At 40.2% G+C, this 24,654-nt stretch overlaps 1 non-coding gene across 1 annotated transcript; it reads left to right on the top strand.

Annotated features, from left to right (window-relative positions):
- Window positions 1–22,721: 22,721 nt before the first annotated feature.
- LOC141593699 (small nucleolar RNA R71) lies at window positions 22,722–22,828 on the top strand. Its single transcript, XR_012521768.1, has one exon. It is a non-coding gene; the product is annotated as a small nucleolar RNA R71 (small nucleolar RNA).
- The last annotated feature ends 1,826 nt before the right edge of the window (window positions 22,829–24,654 follow it).

Raw genomic sequence — 24,654 nt, 5'->3', positions numbered from 1 at the left:
GCATCACCAAGTAACAGTAGCTTGGGGAACGTCCCAGCAACTGTCCCTTTACTGCCACTGACTACTGCACAGATGGCTTCTTTGTTTCAGCTGTTTTCAAAATTTAATATGAATAAATCAGATTCTGCTTACTCATTGTGTTATTCTGAATGCAATTCTATTTATGATGATAATGAGGATGATCCCAATCATGACTCAATCAAATTACCTCCCTACATATTTAAAGAAATACTAGAAGAGGGGGAAGGGGCACCAATTATAGAAAACACCGAACCTATCAACATAGGAACGGAATTAGAACCCCAAGAACTTAGGATAGGGACAACCCTAGACCCCACTGAAAGGGCCAATTTCATCGACATCCTACACGAGTTCAAAGACGTCTTCGCTTGGTCTTACAAGGACATGCTAGGGATCGACAGAGATATTGCAGAAGAATGTATTCCAATCAAGCCAGGTTTCAAGCCTGTAAAGCAGAAGCTTCGTCGGATGAGGAGAGAGTGGGCTCTTAAGATTAAAGAAGAAGTCGATAAGCAATTCAAAGCCGAATTCATCAAAGTTTCCGAGTATTCATACTGGGTGGCTAACATAGTCCCCGTACCCAAAAAGAATGGGAGAATCAGGGTTTGTGTTGATTTCAGAGACTTGAATAAAGCGAGTCCTAAAGACGACTTCCCTCTACCACACATCGATATATTGGTATATAATACAATAGATCACACATTGTTATCCTTCATGGACGGGTATACAGCGTATAACCAAATCAAAATGGCAATGGAAGATATGTAAAAGACAGCCATCGTCACTCAGTGGGGCACATACTGTTATACTGTTATGCCATTCGGGCTAATCAATGCTGGGGCTACATACTAACGCACTACGACTACTTTGCTACATGACATGATGCATAAAGAAGTGGAGGTGTACGTGGATGATATGACTGTCAAATATAAGTATAGGAAAGAGCACATTGATAACCTTCTCAAATTCTTCCTCAGATTGCACATGTACAACATGACGCTCAATCCTCATAAATGTGCATTCGGAGTAACGTCGGGTAAGCTTCTGGGATACGTCGTCAGCCAGAGGGGGGTAGAAATTGATCCATCCAAGATCAAGGCGTTAATCAAAATGCCACAACCTCAGACAGAAAAGGAGGTCGGAGGATTCTTGGGCAAAGTGCAATACATAAGTCGATTCATATCGAAACTCACTATGATCTTCGTGTAGGATTCATTAACCTCTTATTAGACACTTCTAATAACTATATTAATTTTGTTTAGTCATAAACTAATAAGATCTTATGCATGCATAACAATATAATACAAAGTAAGAAGAAAACTGATATACTTACAATGAGGGCCGAAATGGGTATACTAATTGGTCTCCCACCGAATTAGTCTTCGTAAAAATTTGAATGCTCCAGGGATGAATTTAGACCCAATGGTAGGATCTACTCCTCAAGGAATTGTACCAAGGTAATCACTCTTAATGCATGTTAGGCCTGGAAATCTGCAGACGTCCCTGATCAATATCTCGCCCTAACCTGATCATCAGGCTGTCAAGGTGTCAGGCTATCAGGACACATGAAGATAGGCGCCAGGCCATGGAGAGGACAACGGTCAAAATATCACGACGATATCAGACCGAGAACTAATATTATAAGAGGAATATACGCACAACATTAAACAGGAAGATCTAGCAATTAATACAGCAATTAAGGGCGTAATATTTGGAATTATTGCGGGTAATTAAGGAGAATATTCGACATTGATGACGAGATCAAAGCAGCCATTCAACAAGAGCTTATATAAGGAACCATTGGAAATCATTTGAGAACACAACAACAAGAACCACAAGAGAAGATAACATACAATATTCTCATATAATTCTTCGATAATTATGTTAGCTTGTGCTAAATACAATACAATAGTAAAATCCTCTCCTGGCTTAGTGCCCGTGGTTTTTTCCCATTCAAGGGTTTTCCACGTACAAAATTCTTTGCCTTATTGTTGTTATTCTTTTTATTACTTTTACAGTTTATATTTGGCCCTGACGACCTGATTAATAGACCATTTAGAGCTAGTTAACCCTACTCAAATCTACCCTAACCTGATTTCGCCTTGCGCAAAATCCACACAAAATAATTGGCGCCCACCGTGGGGCATCTAGCTCTTTAAATCCTTTTTCCCATCTTACAAAAATTCAGAAATCCTACAAAAAAGGCCCAGCCTACCATTGAAGAACAATTGAACACAGCCCTCTAACAGATTGCTAAGTTGGAAAGCTTGAAAGAAAAAGTGGCCCAAACTGAAGCAGAAATCCTGCAATTAAAAGAATCTGAGTCAGCTCTGAAACAAAAATTAGAAAAAACCCAAGGAGCAGGCTCTAGATTCCGGCCAGGAACTCCATTTGCATCAATCATCAAAAACATTGATTTCTCCAGTTTTGGGAGCCCAAGTGGTTCTAAAGTTATTATTGTTGATGGTGATGACGAGCCAAAAAACGACAATGAGAAACCTGATGAATCTACAGCAGCCATCATGATGGCAGTGATTCAACAGATCAAGAAGCTCAATGAAAAATTTGACAAGATACCCGGAGTACCTGCCAGCATGGAAGAAGCTGCCCCTGACAGTTATGCCGATTCGCCTTTCATAGACGAAATAGCAAAAGTAGATTTACCAAAGAAGTTTGTGGTCCCATCCATGAAAATCTATGATGGAACCACAGATCCACAAAATCACGTGGCTCTCTACAAACAAAAAATGCTGGCTGCATCTATTCCCAGCGAATTTAGACAAGTTTGCATGTGTAAGGGATTTGGAACGACCTTGACCGGCCCTGCTCTACAATGGTACATCAACCTGCCAACTGGGAGCATCCATTCCTTCGCCAACTTGATCAACAACTTCAACCAGCAGTTTGCGAGTAGCAGAGAGTTGGAAAAACGATCCAGTAACCTTTACCGAATCACACAGAAGCCTGATGAAACTCTCAGGACATTCCTTTCAAGATTCAACAAAGAGAAAGTATCCATTCCCAGGTGTGACGTTGGAATAGCAGTGGAGGCATTCAGGCAGGAGTTGCTACCGCACAGTGACTTATACAGCTAGCTCACTATATATCCCTGCCATACTTTTGAAGACGTCCAGGTCAAGACTCTTGCCTTTATCAGGCTAGAAGAAGACAAAAGCTACAAACTTGGATCACCCAGTGGACCAAAGGATTATGAAAGGAGCAATAGGAAGAGCAACAAAGGAAACAACTATAGGCCTACTCCATATTCCAGGCCAGATCAATCAGAAGTTAACCTAGCTCATGAATATCAAGGTAAGGCTAAAGTTTTTCCACCTATTTCAGAACATAACTTTAGTGTTGATATTGCAGGATTAATCCAGAGACTTGACAACATGGGATCAGTAGTCAGATGGCCCAGGAAGTCGGAGAATCCCAACCCTAAAAGGGACAATTCAAAATGGTGCGGATTCCACATGGACATTGGACACACGACGGATGACTGTTTCACCCTGAGGAAAGAAGTGGCTTATCTGCAAAAATCCAGATACTTAAAAGACCTGATCAAGACGAAAGGCAGGAATGCGAACCAGGGCAAAGAGGGTCAGGAGCACAAACAGGATCGCAGCCTCCCTCCACCACCTCCAATATACGAAGTAAAATTCATATCTGGTGGATCAGAAAACGTGGCCCGACTAGTTCAAGAAAAAAAAGATAGCCATGACGCCAAGGACAGTCTCACCCTGCAAACCAGACCATATCCCAACAATCACTTTCAACGATTGTGACCTGGTAGGTATCCCTGATGTTCATCATGACGGCCTGGTAATTTCTATGCAGATTGGAACCGCCACAGTAAGAAGGATCCTGGTAGACGGAGGCAGCTCAGTAAACCTGATCATGCTTGACGTGCTGAAAACCATGAAAATCAACGAGGACCAAATCACCAAAAAATCCAGCGTCTTGGTAGGGTTCAGTGGAGAGACCAGAAGCACTCTAGGATAAATCCACCTTCCAACCTACGTTGAAGGAGTCTCATCCTATGAGAAATTTGGAGTCCTTGATTGCCTGTCATCTTACAACGCGATCTTGGGCTGACCTTGGATTCATAATGTCATGGCCGTGCCATCAACCTATCATCATTGTATCAAAATACCAACAGACTGGGGCATAGCCACAGTCAAAGGGGATCACAAGACAGCCCAGGAATGCTAAACAACAGCCTTAAAGCCTTCCAAGACAGGTAAGTCCCTTGTATAGCAATTACAGTACCCTGTCAGGAGCACTTATGTAGCACCTCCCAGAATGGAAACTGATCAGGTAATCCTGGACCCCGAGTACCCTGACAGGTATGTTTTAGTAGGATCTGACGCCTCGAATAGTGTCAGGCCCGAACTGGTAATGTTTCTTAAAAATAAGTCATCTTGGTTTGCTTGGTCACACTTTGATATGACTGGAATTAGCGCTGATATAATTACACATAAACTCAATGTTGACCCATCTTTTAAGCCTGTACAACAGAAAAGACGGAAATTTGCAGCTGAAAGAAATACCATAATTAACGAGGAAGTGGAGAAATTTTTGGATATGGGAATGATCAGGGAAGTAATGTACCCTGAGTGGTTGGCTAACGTGGTTGTTGTGCAGAAAAAGAATGGAAAGTTGAGAGTCTGTGTAGACTACACTGACCTGAACAAAGCTTATCCCAAAGATCCATTTCCTTTACCATATATTGATGCCATGGTAGACGCCACATCAGGCCATGAAATGCTAACATTCGTGGACGCTTCCAGTGGATTCAATCAAATAAAGGTGCACCCTGCTGACCAGGAGAGTACTGCATTCATTACAGACCGAGGCATATATTGTTACACTGCCATGCCTTTCGGCCTGAAGAATGTAGGGGCAACGTACCAGCGCCTGGTCAGTAAGATGTTTAAAGACCAAATAGGTGATATCATGGAAGTATACATAGACGACATGGTAGTAAAATCCAAAAATGCAGCAGATCACGTGAACCATCTAGAAATAGCATTCGAAATATTGGAGAAATACAACATGAAGCTCAACCCTGCAAAATGCCACTTTGGAGTCTCTGCGAACAAATTCCTTGGATACATGGTCACAAAAAGAGGCATAGAAGCCAGTCCTGAACAAATAAAAGCTATCCTGGAACTACAGTCACCCAGATCTGTCAAGGATATCCAAAAATTGGCAGGTTGGGTAGCTGCCCTGAACCGTTTCATATCGAGATCCTCTGAGAGGTGCAAAATATTTTAAAACCTCCTCAGAAAGAATAAACAGTTTCAATGGACGGATGAACATGAGACATCCTTTCAAGACCTGAAATCTTATCTATCATCTCCACCCTCAAGGCTAAACCGAGAAAAGGAGAACCCCTGTCGATATACTTATCTCATCGACACGGCGATCGATCTTGCATCCTAGTAAAAGAACAGGACGGCCAACAACACCTTGTTTATTATGTAAGTAAAAGCCCGATGGATGCTGAGATGAGGTATGGATTACTTGAGAAATATGTTTTAGCTTTGATTATGTCATGTACTAAATTGCGACCTTATTTTGAAAGCCATCCCATTATAGTCGGACCAACTTACCCATAAAATCATCCTCGTAAGCTGAATTATCAGGCGGGATGGCCAAATGGTCGGTGCAAATTACCACATACGATATCTCCTTTGAACCCGGGCGCGATCAAATCGCAGGCCCTAGCGAGACTTTGTGGTGACTTTAGCCCTAACCTGGAACCCGACCGAAAAAGAGGTCAACCAATTAGAAAATAAAACCTCAGACCAAGAATGGACCCTGTTCATAGATGGGGCATCCAACGCCAGGGGGACAGGGTTAGGATTAGTGCTCAAATCACCGCAGGGAGATATGTTAGCACAGGCTATAAGCTGTGAGTTCAAAGCTACAAACAACGAAGCAGAATATGAAGCTCTGATAGCAGGCTTCAAGGTATGTCTAGACCTCGGTGTTCAAAACCTAAAGGTAAAAACTGATTCACTTCTAATTGCCAACCAAATAAAGGGAATTTATACGGCTAAGGATGCAAAAATGATTTCGTATTTAGAATATGCAAAAAACCTTACCGCTAAATTTGCTTTATTTGATATAGATCAAATATCGAGAGACCTGAACACCCAGGCTGATGCTCTGGCCAGCCTAGGTTCAAATTTTACCCCTATAGTTTTCGATAAAATACCAATTGTTCATTTATTAGAGCCAGCCATCAGCAAGCCTGAACAAGTCAATCCTGTCAATCAGGATAATAACTCTTGGACTAAACCCTATTATGATTGGTTTCTCCGAGGAATACTGCCCCATGGGAGACATGAAGCAAGGGCTTTTAAAATTAGAGCTTCAACTTACACTATTATAATTAACACTTTATTCAAGAGATCGCAGGCTGGACCTTACCTAAGATGCTTGGAGCCTGACGAAGCCAAACTGGTACTTCAAGAAATACACGATGGACACTGTGGCAACCACAAAGGAGGAAAGAGCCTGGCAAGTAAAGTTCTCAGGACAGGCTACTGCTGGCCTACACTGAGGGCTGACTGCCTGGAATACTCTTCAAAATGCGAAGCCTGCGAAATCCATGCACCGATCATACATCAACCATCTGAGCTCCTACATTCAATTTCTGCACCCTGACCATTCATAAAGTGGGGCATGGATATTGTGGGAAAACTGCCCGTAGCTCCAGGACAAAAAGTATTCATATTGGCTATGATTGATTACTTCTCCAAATGGATTGAGGCTGATTCATTCAGGCAAGTAACTGAAAAGGAAGTAATATTCTTCATCAGGACAAACATCATTTGCAGATATGGAGTCCCATCAGAAATAGTATGAGATAATAGAACCCAATTTGTGGGGAAAAAGACCCAAGCATTTTGCCAAGAATGGAATATCAACCTGGTAACATCAACCCCTGGATACCCAAAAGCTAATGGCCAGGCTGAATCAAGCAATAAGGTAGTCATAAACTGCCTAAAAAAGAAGCTGAAAAGAAGACGAGGCAGATGGGTTAAAGAACTTCCATTAGTATTATGGGCAGACAGGACAACTCCAAAGACATCAACAGGCGAAACACCTTATTCATTGGTGTATGGCTGTGAAGCTGTCATTCCTGCAGAAGTACGGGTGCCAACATCAAGGTACAGCCTGAACAATGTTGAAGCAAACAGAGACATGGTGCAAGATAACTTGGTACTAATAGAAGAGCTAAGAGATGCTGCCAAAATAAGGATGGCATCATACCAACAAGCAGTTCCCAGGACTTACAACAAAAATATCAAAATCAGAGTTTTCAGGGAAAGAGACCTCGTCTTACGCAAAGTTTTTCCGAATAAAAAAGAAAAATCAGTAGGCAAGTTGGCCCCCACATGGGAAGGCCCTTACTTAATTGATTCAATTGTTGGACAAGGAGCAAACAGGCTCCAAACACTAGAAGGAGAAATGATCCCAAGATCCTGGAATGTAACCCATTTAAACTTATTCCATATGTAAAGACCAGATCAGGCTACAACCAGGTACAAACTCATATCATTACTCAACCTGATGTGCTACCTAAAAAACTACATGTTTTACATGCTCTGTATGCAACTCATACCTATATATTTAACCATTTTCTCTCACTTTTGGAATCCTGAACAATTATACATGATAAATTTTTATATATGCATAAATATTCAGGATTGAGGGCTACTCTACTATATATCAATTTCTAAAACAAAACTTTGCACTTAACTGTCCCTGACGAGTTGGTAACCATCACCAGATACAGTAAATATCAGGACCAATCAGACATGAAATAATTGCCTGACCTGACGAGGTTTACTGCCAATTATTACAACCTTGGGCAAAGAAGACAGTGCAAGGGTGTTCTCTCCCAACCACTTAGTCTAAAAGCCCTCCTGACAGGCCGAATACCAAGCCCTCCAGTCAGGCAGGGGACATAAGCCCTCCTGTCAGGCCGGTTTTCCCACCATTTCAACCATTATGGCAAAAACCATACTTGGTTGAATTACTCACGATAGCTCAAATAACAGGATAAACCAAAAATGCTTTGCAGGTTAACCAAACAAAAATTTTGACGGGTCCAACACGATGGGAAAAAGTAAAACTCACAGGCTCAAGCAAAGTCAAAAAAGCTAAATCCGCCAAAAAAAGGCCACAATGCCTATATTAATAAAGCTCTTACCCCCAGGGGCAAAGGCACCAACATATTCGTAGAGGCCAGGGATAGTCTCCCTGACCTGAGTAAAGATAGAAAAAGAAAATAAAATTGTTTGTCCAGGGACATCCCCCCAGGATGGGCCAAATACCAACTAAAGAAATCAAATTATTGCTTCTCCTTAGAAACAGTACCAGAACTTCCACCCTTGGCCGGATCAGCATCAACATTCTGCTCCCCTGGAGAATCGACCTCTTGTTCATTTCCCATATTATGCAGGTCAGGATACTTTGAAGCAGCAAAAGCTATCTCAGCTTCAGGGTTCCATTTCTCCCTGGCTTCGACAGGCTCTGACATAGCAGCGGCCCTCCCCTTAATATAAAAATAAAGAGAAGCATCAGCTAGCTTGAACTCTAGGTATTCCCTCTCCTGGGTGAGCTCTTCATTCCTGTCCAAAGCTTCCTGCAAGAGTCGGTTACTTGAATCTGCCTCAGCCTTAGCAGCATCCATCTCAGCTTGCACCCTCACCAAGTCAGCAGCTTTAGCAGCCACGTCAGCCCGTGCAAAATCTAGATCATACTTCAGCCTATCATAATCTGATCTCATCAGATCAATATTGGCTACCAAAGAAGTAGCCTGATAGGCGTTATGGAGATAGGCCGCAGCACCCTGACCCAAAACAGGAAAAAGAATATGAATAATATACCCTAATAATAAACGTACCCAAACAAAATACACATAAAAATAAAAATAGCCTACCTCCCTCACAGCAGCCAGGGCACCTGCCAAAAGGCTGACTGAATGATCCACTAAAGCAACCGCCAGAGTAGCAGTCTCAACAGGGTCAAGGGTGAGCATGACATCCGACTTAGAAGCAGCATAATCCCTAATCTTTACCCTATCAGCCTCCATATTGTCCATCCTGGCCTTCACTTCCCTGACCGGGGCAGAAATGTCAAAGTCTTCAATTTTTCTTTTTTGGGCTGCTGAACTTGTTTCAGCAGGGGCAGCAGGTACAACATTGACCTTAGGAGCATCAGGTTGTTCAGGTAAATCGATAACGGGCTCAGCATCTCCGCTTTCCTGGGAGCCTTCCTCCTTGATCTAAGCCAACCTGGCTGAGAGGTCAGCCATGCCAAAGCTGCCAAGGCGAGTAGACGACATGGTGGCTACAACACGAAATACTATATTAGCAATATAAACTAAACATCACCAGGAAGCCAGAGTAAGAAAAAAAAGAAATTAAGATAGACTTACTGCCTCAGGTAGTGGCACTAACAGCCTTTGAAGGTTTAGCCACCCTAGCAGCACCATCAACCTTCAAACAACGGGGAAGATGGCCAACCCCACAACAGAGAGGCCAAGATCTCTCCAAAGGAGGAATATCTAGGAAAGCAGAAATATTTGCAGTTGGATACTCAGTTTCAGTAACCCAATCATCAACTGCACACGTGAGAGGTATGATTTAATATAAATTTCATTTTATTTTCTTCACTAACAAATAAAACATGCAGGATAAAAAGGAAGATAAAAAACTCACCAGCAACACAAGCCTCGTAATTTAAATACGCCAGACCAGGACCCACAGAATTGGTCCTGACAAACATGTATCCAGCAGCCCAGTTCTTATCATGGCCGCTATCCAGGTTGCTTAAAAGGGGGGTAGTGGAAGCCCTGACTTTAAAACTTATAAGGCTAGGGCTGTTAGTTTTGACAGCATAACAGGCCTTCAAATCATTAAGAGAAAATAAAATATTGTGTTTCTTGCAAAGGTACTCAACAGAACAGACCACCTTCCACACCATGGGCATCAACTGATAAGAAGGGACACCAATTTCCTTGATAACCTCAATCATAAGAGAAGAGAAAGGAAGCTTACAACCTGCCCTAAAAGCCCAGTCATGAATACAGAACCAACCAGGACAAGCCCAACAAATTTAATAGGAGAATTCTCGGAATCCGGACTTGATCGGCAGGATGATCCCCTTATCCTTCAACACCTTTTCAAACTCAGGCTTCAAACGGTTTGCAAGAGACTGATCATCTTTCAAAGCCTTCGTAGGCCTGAACTGGAAATCACCAAGGGAAATTGAGATCATCTCCAATGGAGAATCACTCGGGTTATTGACTGTGGAAGGTTGAGCAGCAGAAGAAAGAGGCAAATTCTCAGAAGAAGTCCCCTCAGGATTCTGGGAAGGAGGAGTTCCAGGAGTCACTGCCCTGGTAGACTTCTTTTTTGCGGTCATTATTGAATAATTACGAAGATTAATTAAGGATTAGAGAACTGGAAATTAAGGAAAATTAGAGAAGAAGATTATTAAGAAAGAAATAAGGGAGATTATTCTGATGGAGATCAACTCAATGAAGTGAACGGGTATTTATAGTAGAGTAAATTAGGGTTTCAACCGCAAGTAGATGGATAATCATTGAAGGAGTTGCAGTAAAAGCTACACGCGTCATAAACTGCAGAAAGTAACCGTTACAGGAACCGACTAGGCATGATTCAACCGTTGAGTAATTTTTCTGAGATTGAGATTATCTCCTCATTTTTTATCCTGACATACTGAAAATAAGGAGATAAGGGGCAATTGTTAGGCCCGGAAATCCGCAGACGTCCCTGATCAATATCTCGCCCTAACCTGATCGTCAGGCTGTCAAGGTGCCAGGCTATCAGGACACATGACGATAGGCGTCAGGCCATGGAGAGGACAACGGTCAAAATATCAGGACGATATCAGACCGGGAACTAATATTATAAAAGGAATATACGCACAGCATTAAACAGGAAGATCTAGCAATTAATACAACAATTAAGGGCGTAATATTTGGAATTATTGCGGGTAATTAAGGACAATATTCCACATTGATGACGAGATCAAATCAGCCGTTCAACAAGAGCTTATATAAGGAACCATTGGAAATCATTTGAGAACACAACAACAAGAACCACAAGAGAAGATAGCATACAATATTCTCATATAATTCTTCGATAATTACGTTAGCTTGTGCTAAATTCAATATAATAGTAAAATCCTCTCCTGGCTTGGTGCCCGTGGTTTTTCCGATTCAAGGGTTTTCCACGTACAAAAATTCTTTGCCTTATTGTTGTTATTCATTTTATTACTTTTACAGTTTATATTTCGCCCTGACGACCTGATTAATAGACCATTTAGAGCTAGTTAACCCTACTCAAATCTACCCTGGCCTGATTTCGCCTTGCGCAAAATCCACACAAAATAATGCATATACTAATTTGATAACTAGAATTAGTATATGAACCCTTAAAATAATTACTAATATTATTAGATTACTACTTCTAGTAATGTTGGAAAAATATTAGAGATTTGTGAGATTTTCTTTCTTATTGTTCTTGACAATTTTGGAGAGGTTGTATCAAAAAATACATAATCATATTAGTATGAGTGAATGAATAATATAAGAAGTGAAAAACTTCTCATCTTTTGCATAGGGTGGCCGGGTAGGTTGGGAAAAGAGTGCCCAATACTTTTTCAATTTTGTTCTTCTCAAGATGTAGGCATGCAAGCCTATGATTAGTAGGGCATCATTGTGTTTCTTCTAATTAAATGAACATAAACACAACCAACCCCCTATCCACCCCATTTACACAGCACGCTCATATAAAATGGGTCCATTTTAAGTTTGTCAAATGTCAATTTGTGTAGTGTGACATATTGGACATGTTACTAGACATGTTGTTTAATAATGCATTTTTAACTTATTAAAAAATCATTATATGAACAAAATAAATCACATACAAAAATTAACTAGTAATTCACAATTACAAGTACCTAAGATGGGTCATAAAATTATAAATCACAACTAGTTGTATTTATAATAAACCATTCATTCTTATTTTAATTGTTTCATAAACAATAAATAAACCTAAGTAATAAAACAATTTAAATTACTTAAACCGAATCTTATTTAATCGAATTACAATAAGATACGTAATCTCACTCACAAAACCATTTGTTCAATTTTAAGGAATTAATTAACTTGTATCAACATACAATTAATTAATTAATCAATTAAGAGTGCTACCCTAGAGGTATGACCTTAAGGGATCAACTGATCACCACCGTCATACGACAGTAATGTCAGACTCTAGTCAGCCAATCATTACTGATTAATGTTGATCAGTTGACAATAAAATATTTCTTTCCCTCAGCATTCTAAATATGAGATATAAACATGTGATCGCATTATTGTCGAGGACACATCCTCCAACAATCTCCCACTTCTCCGCGACAAGTGTGCGTCACCAATTCTCTTGTCCTATTACTATCTCCCACTCAATGCAAGGTGTCTTCCAGGTCGTACTTGCATTTGATCATATTGATGTGACTTATATTTGAGCACATTTAGTCCCCGAATTAACCTCGTTCCCATGCTTTATAGTGCATAATTGGGTCATTTACTATCTTTAGTTTCCCATTTTGCATATTCATTGAGGTTTTGTCCCCTTTGGTAGGAAAGGAGCGCTAACCTTGCTTTTACATGGCGAAATGGAGCTAAATTGATCGCATCTAATGACCAAGCATCAAAGAGAAGACATTACTAGAAGGCCTAAGTAGATAATAAAGTAATTTGGGCAATGATGAAAGGATCCTTGCATCCTCAACACGATCCTTGCGCATTGTTGAGGAGTAAAAAGAAGAGAAGTCATGTCATCCCGGAGATCCGAGCGGATTGCCACCAATCCGGGCGTCTCCCAACACCACAATCCGGGCGTCTTGTGCCCAGGACGAGCGTCCCACAGCAGCTCAAGCCGAGCGTCTCCTCCATGATCCGCTCGGATCACAAGTCAGAACCAACCGTGCAGCAACTCAAGTCGTGCGGGACGAGCATATTGACGCGGGACTAGCAAGACGGATATGCTCATTTCCTCCGTGAGGAGCATTTCCTCAACTTTTCTTAAGGGTCTTAATAGTCATTTAAGGCCTTAGTAACCCTAATTTATGTACCTAATCTTTAGTATAAATACCCCATTATACTACCTAGATTAGCACCATCTCTTAATCAATCTTTAATCCATCTGAATTAATTCTTAATACTCTCAAATTAGTTGTAATAGAATTCATCAATATTAATCACATCTTAATTTCTTCTTAATTTCTCTATTGTTCTTCATTTATTTTGGGTAATTAGAAGATTATTTGGGTTTTATTGGCAGATTAACAACCTTCCATCAATCATCAAGTACTTCTACTATTCTTTGCATTATTATTTTGGAATCTCCATAGGTATAATTCTCTTAATACTTGTTTTAATTATTGTTAATCTTTCTTACTTGTTCATCATGTTTTGCTTTGTTAATATGATTGACAACCTTGTTAGCATGTTAAACTTGATAATGAGTGAGTAGTTTCCTTAGCTAGGGTTAATGTGGAATTAGGGGAAACCAACATGGGGAATGATTCATGCTTAATCTAATATGTTTTCATAATTTATTTGCTTGCTTGTTATGATTTCAACTTATGCACATGTTATGTTTGATGAAATGCGAGCCTATGAATCCTTGCATTTTTTATCCATCACCTCTCTTTTCAATGAGGCTTGCAAGCTTATACACCAACTCGAGCCTCATTAGACCATGCATATAGTTGGATAGGAAGGATTAAGTCGAGTTGTAGGCGTTGTACAATCTAATCGATTCGGCTCCGAAACCCAAACCTTCCTAGGGATTGTAAGCTTATACACCAACTCGATCCCATCACAACAATAATTGCTCGCTTATAATTTGAGAATATGTTTTTATGATCAACTCTCATGAATCCCCTATGAACCCATGACACCCTAGTGCATTTAATCAATTGTTTACATTTCCATTTTATTTACCTTGCATTTATTTTCATTGTTGATTAGTTTTAGTTGAACTCCTACCTCAACCCCAAATTGTGACACCTTAAGACACGACCACTTACAATTGAAAATCCTACTGATATGGACAAGCGTTGGTCGTCACACATCCAATGAAACACAATTTATAGCTTCACAAACAACTCTACAATTAGTAAAGAGGCAAGTAAAGGTCGGATCCCAAGGGACGGGAATTGAGATGAGATTTCTATCGTAACTAGTGGTGTCTTAGGGGTGTCACAATTTGGGTTGATGTAGAAGGTCACTAAACTAAATAGCAATGAAAGTAAACAAGCAAGATGAATTAAAAGGGTTGTAAACAATTGATAAAAAGCACTAGGGTGTCATGTGGTCATAGGGGAATCATGGGAATTGATCATACAAACATGTTCTCAAATTATAAGCAAGCAATTATTGTTGTGATGGATTGAGTTGGGTTATATCTTACAATCCTAGGAAAGTTTGGGTCCCGGAGCCGAATCGATTAGATTGTACAACACCTACAAGTCGACTTAGTCTTCCCTACTCAACAACATGCATGGTCTAATGAGACTCGAGTTGGTTTATGTCTTACAAGTCTCATTGAAAAGATAGGTGATGGGTAAAAAATGCAAGGATTCATAGGCTCGCATTTCATCAAACATAACATGTGCATGAGTCGAGATCAAAACAAGCAAGCAAATAAACCATGAAAGCATATTAATTTAAGCATGAAACATTCCCCATGTTGGTTTCCCCTAATTACCCATTAACCCTAGCTAGGTGACTACTCACTCATTATCATGTTGATCATGCTAGCAAAGTTGTCAATCATACCAACAAAGTAAAACATGATGAATAAATGAAAGTAATTAACAATAATTAAAAAGGGATTAAGAGAATTATACCTACTAATGATCCAATAATAAAGCAAAGATAAAAGAAGTACTTGATGCTTGATTGAGAGGTTGTCAATCTCCCAATAATAACCCAAATAATCTTCAATTACCCAAAATAAAGGATGAACAAAAGAGAGATTAAGGAAATAAAACTTGTATTAGAACTTGATTAATTGTTGATTACAAAACTAAAGAGAGATTTGATTGATATTTACTACACTAAAGATTGGTAAGAAGAACATGCTCTTCTAATTAGACTAATGGGGTATTTATAGTGGAAATTAGGTGGATGCATTAGGGTTAACTAAGGGCTAAACTAGTAATTACACTTTTTAGATTTGAGCAGGGAAACGCCGGTATTTTTCGAAGGAAGTGCATCTTTCACGGAGGCTTGAAGAAGACGAAATTGTCTTTGGGCCGGACCGGAATCCGTGCGTCTTAGGCTCGGGACGGGCGGATTCTGATCCGGCACGGGCGTCTTTGGGAGAAGACGGCCGTCTTCCTGTGGCTGGCTTTGCCGCCCGGCGTCTTTGAAGGAAGACGCACGGATTGTCTTTGTGGAGGACGGGCGGATTCGGGGCAATCCGCTTGGATTGTCGCTCAAAGATTGTTTCTTCTTCTTTTCTTCCCTTTTCTTCATAAAATCCTTGGGGATTTCCTTGGGGATGCAAGGATCTTTCCTCAACATTGCCCAACTACGATAATATGTACAAAGGCCTTCTAATCTTGTGTCTCCTTGATGCTTGGTCATTGAATTCAATCAATTTAGTCTCGTTTTGCCATGAAAATGCAAGATTCTTACTCCTTTCCTACCAAGGGATCAAAATCTCAAAGAATATGCAAAACAAAGAACTAAAGACAATAAATGACCCAAATATGCACTAAAAAGCATGGGAACAAGGCTAATTCGGGGGCTAAATATGCGCTAATTATGGTCACATCAAATATCCCCAAACTGAACCTTTGCTCGTCCCGAGTAAAGAGGTGACAAAGACTAGGACCATTATCTAAACTAACCTAATAACATAGCCGATATGAGACAATTAGCGGGTCTCACTCCGCCCCTTCAACTCACAACAAGACAACCATGAGGTAGGATGCCTTCTTGCAAGGCAAGGTGGGTCTTGCCAAAATGGCGACACATCCAAACATTAAGCACACAAAATCAAATAATGGATGCATCTACAAAAGGAATAGCCACTTCCTCATCAAGTGGCGGAGGCACTAAAGAGGAACAAATTTAAGAGCATATAGTCCTTCACAAATTCTAGTTCAACAAATTACTAAGGCTAAGAGGATGGCACTAAATCACCTCCAAATGGTGTTAAACTAGACTACTTTCGTCCTCAATTTCCAAATGCTTTCGTCAAGAGCGATCGGATGGTGGTGGAATGATGATCCCTAAGATGCTAGTAGCATATGACATGACAAGTCTCGAATTCTCTACAAAAGTAAAGGTCATGGATCGTCCCAAGCTCGACAAAGTGGCTTGACAAAAAGGCTTTTTGGGAATGAAATGCTCAAATCGTTGTAAACAAGGGTGGATATGACTAGTATTCAAAAATTGACCTCATTTTAACTTTCACATTTCAAAAATTTAAGATGGGGTTTGTCCCTTCCGGGCTAGTGTCCTTTGCTTTCGCCAATCGCTTATTAGGCAACCGGTTAACCTCTAGACAATAGCTTTTCGGGGTGATAGTCACTCTGTCTCTGGGCGGTCGAATTCACAACCGTGTGGGGGCCCAATTCAATGGATCCCTCTCCAAACCACATCGAAGTGGTACGCCACCATCAAAACGACTAAAATTTCTCAACATTTCATAACATTTGAGGTTTCCTTAGCAATAAATTTTTTCCACATAACAAAATTTTTGAAATGAGCACTTCAAACTTATTGATAGAAAGTATTTTTGGGTTGCCTTACCACAAGGTCAATCAAGGTCTCCTAGACAAGTTAACCAAGTCCACATCGCATCACGGGGTTGGATAGGTGACTCACATGCAAACCCTTGACTAGGCTTTGGGTCATGGGTCAAAAGACACTAGTATGACACAATCTAGGGTGTTTTACAACCATTCTAGTAGGCAAAGTCTTAAGTTGAAAAAGTATTTGTAATGGCTTAGTTGCTCTTGTCAAAGTTCCCAATTAGGCATTTTTCAAAACTTTTTATCTAAATGCAACTATATGCCATGATGCAACTATTATATACATTTTAATGCAAGTGATTCTACCAACTAATATGACATATAAACTAAATGCAAATCCTAAGTTCACATTATTATACCGCATCAATCAAAATAAAGCCACATAGTCATTAACATAAAGAGGAAAAAGGAGATTGGAAAGATCATACCATGCGGTCTTCAAAATCCTCATGTCTCGGATGTGGCGTAGTCGATAAATGTGAACAAGGATAGAACAAACACAATATATACAATAATATATACAAGACTACACTACAAAGGAAAAGAACTTGTTTTTGGCTTTTCAATTTTTCAAATTTTTATGATTTTTCGAAATTTTTCAATTTTTTTGGATTTTTGAATGAAAGTCAAGTTAGAATTCCCCATCCCCACACTAATATGGGCATTGTCCTCAATGGCCAAAATGATGGGAAATTATGCAAACATGATGCATGATTTCTACACTAAATGCAAGCTAAACTAATCTATACTACATGATGCATGGTTTTTGTTTATAACGGAGAGGATAATTTGAATTACCTCCCGTTGTGTATGCATTGACTTCCCCAAACCGAGCTAGACATTATTGCTAATGTCCTAAGGTTGGGTGTAGTTCATCCACACACTATGCAAAGCATGAAATTAATTTGTCATTTTTGATTTTGAAAGGTGGGAACAATAAAATGAGAACACCTCAATGGGGCCGAGGTGTGAGTCCTCTATGGTGCTAGGACTACTCCAACAATGATCAAGAAAAATAATTAAAACAAAGAAAGAAGTAGAACAAACCTCAAGAGGGTAGGAGCCTCCAAAGCTTGCTAATCTTCCATCATATCATCACTATCATCATCTTCCTCATTAGAAGTGGACTCATCGCCACTTCCCTCTTCACTTTCTTCTTCACCTTGCTCATCATCCTCTTCTCCTTCTTCACTAGCTTCTTCATCAATGTTATCATCAACATCTTCATCACCAACAACCTCATTGTCACCCGGAAGCTCACCCCTAGATGCACTCGGAAAGAAGACTTCTCTATCCGCCCAACTAGGCAAAGGACATGAAGGATCAAGTAGTCCTTGCCTAGCTAAGTGTAGGAGGGGTGGATATTGAGCTAAGTAAGCATCTTTCCGGTCCTCGAAAGCTTGCTTGTGCATCTCTTGCATAAGAAGAGTCAAATAATCATTTCTTGCTTCAACACCTTCGGGCTTGAACTCTTGGTACTCGAAAGGATAGGGTGGTGTGACAATGGAAGAGGAGGGCATTTCAATTTCACCCTTTTGTTGTTGGATGATATACTCGGCCTCTTTTGATAGGGGAAGTAGATAATTGGTCCGGTGGACACTTAAACGACAAATCTTCGAAGGCAAAGTAAAAGATCTAGCCTCACTAGTGAGCCATCCATACTTGGTGTCAAGAAAGTTATGAGAGACCCACTTGTACTTGTGCATCATAGTATCAATATCAATGAGATGACCACCCTTCTTTGCTACATACTTGTTATCTTTGTTGAAGTTCCGATCAAAGTATTTAGCTAGAATAGTGACTAGACCGCCATTCACAATAACGGTAGTGCCTTGCTTCCCACAATCAATGTTTAGCCATCTATCCACCAAAAGCCTTATAGAGTTGAAAGGCTTGGTGTGTTCCCTTCCAATGTTCAAAGCCGACTCAAGAAGAACAAAATCAAGTTTGGTGAAATGGTTGGTGTCTTTTCTTGCAATGATGGTGTTTCCTATGACCTTGTTCCATACTCTAATGCCCGGGTGGTGGACTAAAAGAGCACGACTAGCATGAAAGCTCTCAAATTTCCTTCCGGAAATCGCCTCCCAAAGAGGAGCGGGGTCATACTTGCCAACATTCTTAAAATAACTCGGTGAATCATCAAGACCCAAAGCTTCACCCATTTCCTTAAAGGAGATGCGCCTACTAACATTAGCTAGGCGGAACTCGATGTTTTCCATGGTCTCAACCTTGTTAACTTTCAAAGAACTCAAAAATTCTAAGGTAAGGGAGGGGTATGTCAATTCTTTTGACTCAAACAATTTTTCCAACCCCATGGCTTTAAAGAAAGCTCTAGTTTGCTCAAGGACACCCAAATTATCTAAGGCATCTTCACAAATAAACTTGGTGGATAAAAATGCTTTTCTAGCATACTTGGCAAAAGTGTCCCTATGGGATTTGGAAATGAAAATTACCTCCGGAGAGTTCGAAAGTTGATAAATTTCCGGAGTAGTAGATGTTGTTGTTCCCATGGGAGGTTGTTGTTGTTGCACTTCCATGTTTGGGCTAGCTACCACCATAGCCAATGCTTTCTTTGCTTGAAGACTCTTTTGCCTTGATGAGAGAGTCTTTGCCTTTGGTGCCTTTGCCTTTGTTGCTTTTGTTGCCCCCTTTTGTCCTTGCCATTGATGATTAAACCAAGAAAAGAGTGAAAAATCTTCAATTTGTAGTGTACCCAAATCGATTCAAAGATGAAAGGCTTTGCCTTTATGAATTCAAAAATCGACTCAAAGGTTGAAGATTTTGTGCTTGGTTTTTTTTTTATTGAAAGAGGAGTGATTGATTTGTTGTTAAAAGGATGTTTTGATTTGATTTTGGTGAATGTTGTTGAGGAATCTTGTTTTTGTGATGGAGAGGATGAGGGTTTTGAGGGTTTTGGTAGTGTTTTGAGTGAATGAATGAAGAGATGAATGTGGGAGGGGTTTATAAAGAAGCCCGAAAAATTCGAAATGCGGGGGGAAGACGGGCGGTTTTCCTTCGGGACGCCCGGATTCTGCCTTTTCTGGGTTTCAGAAATCTCGCCTAAAGACGAGCGGATTTGAACAGAGACGGGCGGATTTGAAAATGCGGGTCGGGCGTCTTTCAGAGAAGACGGGCGGATTCCTTTACAGGGATTTTTCTTGTTTTCCTCAGCCAAAAAGACGGGCGTCTTTCAGTGAAGACGGGCGACTTTCTGAAGACGGGCGGATTCCTTTGCAGGACGCCCGGATTTGCTTACAGTCAAAAATTTCAAAAATTCAGCTCAGTGCAGGACGGGCGTCTTCTACCCAATATGCCCGGATTGTCTGAAGACGGGCGGATTCTCCTGAATCCGCTCGGATTCTACCCGGATTCAGTTCCATCCGTGTACTATGCATATCCCTTGTCATTCTTCCATTCTTCTTCATATCTCGTGTTCTTCATTGTGGGGGCACTACTAAGGCATGGATAGCCTAGGCAATTGCTAACCCCACACTAAGCTAAAGCACTACACATCAATTGAAATCATTAGTCCCTCCCTCACTTCTCTCAATCATGACAATTATCTTGATCAAAGTATAAAAATCCAAAAATAACAAAAATGCAATACAAGAATTGAAATGCGGGTTAGGGAGTTAGAAATATTTACAAATGCTGGTTTAGGGAGGACTCCACCAAACTCTCATTCTTGATGAGATGTCAAGGGGGCATGTCCAAGGTGTTGTTGATGTTGCTCAACACCTTGAAGAAATAATCAAAAGCTTGTTCATTATCGTGATAAAGATCTTCAATAGACCTTGGCCCTTGTTGTCGGTCTTGATCAATAGCATTGCCAATATAGGGATTAAAAATCCCTTCAAACTCGTCGTCCCAAAGACCACATACTTCATCCACTGGATCACTAGAGAACTCTTGAGTTGATAGAGACAACTCTCCCAATTTCTTGTCTTGGCCAATGAGGCCATCCTCTTCTTTTTTGCTTGACTTTGATGAGCTTTGCAAGCTCTCCTTGTTACAATTCACTTGCTCTTTGAATGGAGCATCTTCAATTTTCTTCTTCCATTGGAGTTCCGACTTCTTCCTATCATCCTTCCGGCTATAATGATCAATCATGAAACATGGTTCATGCAAACGTGGAGCTCTCATAGTCTTGTCAAGATTAAAGGTTATACTCTCATCTCCCACTTCTAAAGTGAGCTCTCTATGTTTCACATCAATCACCGCACCCGCGGTGTGCAAGAAAGGTCTTCCTAGGATGATTGGAATGTTGGAGTCTTCTTCCATGTCAACAATGACAAAGTCCACCGGGATGAAAAATTTTCCAATTCGTACGGGAACATCTTCCCATATCCCTAATGGTGTCTTCGTCGATCTATCGGCCATTTGGAGTGTGATATTGGTGCATTTTAAGCTTTCCCATCCCCAACCTTTTACTCACCGACTACGGCATAACACTCACACTAGCCCCTAGATCACATAAGGCTTTGTTGATCGTGGTGTCGCCAATGGTACACGGTATTGAGAAGCTTCCCGGATCCTTGAGTTTTGGAGGTGAACTCCCCTGAAGTATTGCACTACTCACCTTAGTGAAGGCGATAGTCTCAAGTTTCCGAATCGACTTCTTCTTTGTGAGGATGTCTTTCATGTATTTCGCATAGGCCGGCACGTGATTGATTAATTCCGTGAAAGGAATCGAGACTTCCAAATTCTTCACAATTTCCATAAACTTTCCAAGTTGGTCATCAAATTTGGGCTTGGCTTGACGACTTGGAAAAGGAAGTCTAATCACAATGGGTTCCTTCTCCTTGACCTTGTCTTCATTTTTCTTTGAAATTTCTTCTTTTGATGATTCTCCAACCTTGGAGTTTTGCACAATTTCTTCCTTATCACTAGCTTCAACAACTTTATCCTCAACTTGCTTCCTCGGTGCTTCATACCTTGTACCACTTCTCAAGTGAATGGCACTAACTGTTTCATGTCTTGGGTGATTACTTTGAGGTGGTAATTGCCCCTTTTGTCTTTGTGAGCTTGAAGATGCTAGTTGAGTCAATTGGGTTTCCAACATCTTGGTGTGAGCTAGGATGTTGTTGATGGTGGTTTCCTTTGCTTGACTATCTTTTTGCATTTGAGTGAAAAATTCTTGTTGATTCTTTTGCATTTGAAGTACCGCTTTTTGAACATCAAAGCCTTGGTCATTTTGTTGATTGTATGGAGATTGATTTTGGTAACCTTGGTTTTGATTGTAAAAGGGTCTTTGATTTTGGTTTCTCATGGGTGGTGGGGTCTATGTTGTTTGAGTATTTTGAACATTTTGGCTTTTGTATGAGAGATTTGGATGGAATTTGGTGTTTTCATTGTAATAGTTGGAATAAGGGGTACCACTCTTGTATGCTTGGAAAGTATTCACTTGTTCATTTGTTCCCCTACATTCACTTTGGTCATGTCCCAAAGTTCCACAATTCTCACATATCCCACTTGGGATTGATGAAGATGCCGTCATGGCATTAACATGTTGCTTTGGTGATTTTGAGACTTCTTCAAGTCTAGCCATTGCTTTCTCAAACTTCAAGTTGATAGTATCGATATGGGAGCTAAGTTGAGCACCTAATTGAGTAACGGCGTCCACTTCGTGCTTTCCTCCTCTAGTAGCCTTGCGAGGCCTACTATATTGTGAGTTATGGATTGCCATCTCTTCAATTTTGCTCCAAGTTTGGTTGTCATCAACCTCGGTGAACATCCCATTCGATCCCATATTAAGGATATTTCTTGAATCTTCATAAAGGCCATTCCAAAATTGTTGTAACAAGAACCATTCGCTAAGTCTATGGTGAGGACATGAGCGACAAATTCCCTTGAATCGCTCCCAAGCTTCATACAAAGATTCTTCATCCCTTTTCTTAAAACCCGTAATTTGAGCCCTTAGCATGTTAGTCTTTTCCGGTGGATAGAACTTTTTGTAGAAAGCTAGAGCCAACTTCTTCCAAGAATCAATTCCGAGAGTAGCCTTATCAAGGCCTTTCAACCATTGTTTGGCGGTGCCAATTAGAGAAAAAGGGAATAAGGCCCATCGAATTTGGTCTTGAGTTACACCGGTTTGTGAAATCGCATCACAATAGTCGCAAAAAGCCTCCATATGAGAATGAGGGTCTTCACTAGGCATCCCCCCAAATTGGCTTCTTTCAACTAATTGGATAAATGCGGATTTGGCAATGAAATATCCGGTTAGATGTTGTGGTGTGGGAGTACCGTTGGGTAGGTTCTCCTCGGTGGGTACGGAATGTGATGAAAACTTAGGCATTGTGGGTTGATTTTGTGGTTGATTTTGTGTTGAGTTCTCCTCACCTTCTCTTGCAAAAGGGTTGATGAACTCAATAGTTGGTTGAATATCTACAACCTCACTAATACCTCTCAAATTTCTCCTAGCAAGTCTTCTATTGGTTGTCAAAGTTCTTTCAATTTCACGATCAAAAGGTAACAAATAACCTTGTGATCTTCTAGACATGCAAAATATCAAACAACTCGAAAACAATTAGAACAAACCTTGAGGAGTTTTACTTCCCCAAAGCAAAGAAAGACACAACTAATAACAATATAAGGAAATCTAAATCAAGTTAACACCGTCCCCGGCAACGGCGCCATTTTGATATGGACAAGAGTTGGTCGTCACACATCCAATGAAACACAATTTATAGCTTCACAAACAACTCTACAATTATTAAAGAGGCAAGTAAAGGTCGGATCCCAAGGGACGGTAATTGAGATGAGATTTCTATCGTAACAGGGTTGTAAACAATTGATAAAAAGCACTAGGGTGTCATGGGGTCATAGGGGAATCATGGGAATTGATCATACAAACATGTTCTCAAATTATAAGCAAGCAATTATTGTTGTGATGGATTGAGTTGGGTTATATCTTACAATCCTAGGAAAGTTTGGGTCCCGGAGCCGAATCGATTAGATTGTACAACACCTACAAGTCTACTTAGTCTTCCCTACTCAACATCATGCATGGTCTAATGAGACTCGAGTTGGTTTATGTCTTACAAGTCTCATTGAAAAGATAGGTGATGGGTAAAAAATGTAAGGATTCATAGGCTCGCATTTCATCAAACATAACATGTGCATGAGTCGAGATCAAAACAAGCAAGCAAATAAACCATGAAAGCATATTAATTTAAGCATGAAACATTCCCCATGTTGGTTTCCCCTAATTACCCATTAACCCTAGCTAGATGACTACTCACTCATTATCATGTTGATCATGCTAGCAAGGTTGTCAATCATACCAACAAAGTAAAACATGATGAATAAACGAAAGTAATTAACAATAATTAAAAAGGGATTAAGAGAATTATACCTACTAATGATCCAATAATAAAGCAAAGATAAAAGAAGTACTTGATGCTTGATTGAGAGGTTGTCAATCTCCCAATAATAACCCAAATAATCTTCAATTACCCAAAATAAAGGATGAACAAAAGAGAGATTAAGGAAATAAAACTTGTATTAGAACTTGATTAATTGTTGATTACAAAACTAAAGAGAGATTTGATTGATATTTACTACACTAAAGATTGCTAAGAAGAACATGCTCTTCTAATTAGACTAATGGGGTATTTATAGTGGAAATTAGGTGGATGCATAAGGGTTAACTAAGAGCTAAACTAGTAATTACACTTTTTAGATTTGAGCAGGGAAACGCCGGTATTTTTCGAAGGAAGAGCATCTTTCACGGAGGCTTGAAGAAGACGA

This window comes from Silene latifolia, chromosome 7, assembly GCF_048544455.1.
Source record: "Silene latifolia isolate original U9 population chromosome 7, ASM4854445v1, whole genome shotgun sequence".
NCBI lineage: Eukaryota > Viridiplantae > Streptophyta > Magnoliopsida > Caryophyllales > Caryophyllaceae > Silene > Silene latifolia.
This window is presented reverse-complemented; position numbering and strand designations above follow the sequence as displayed.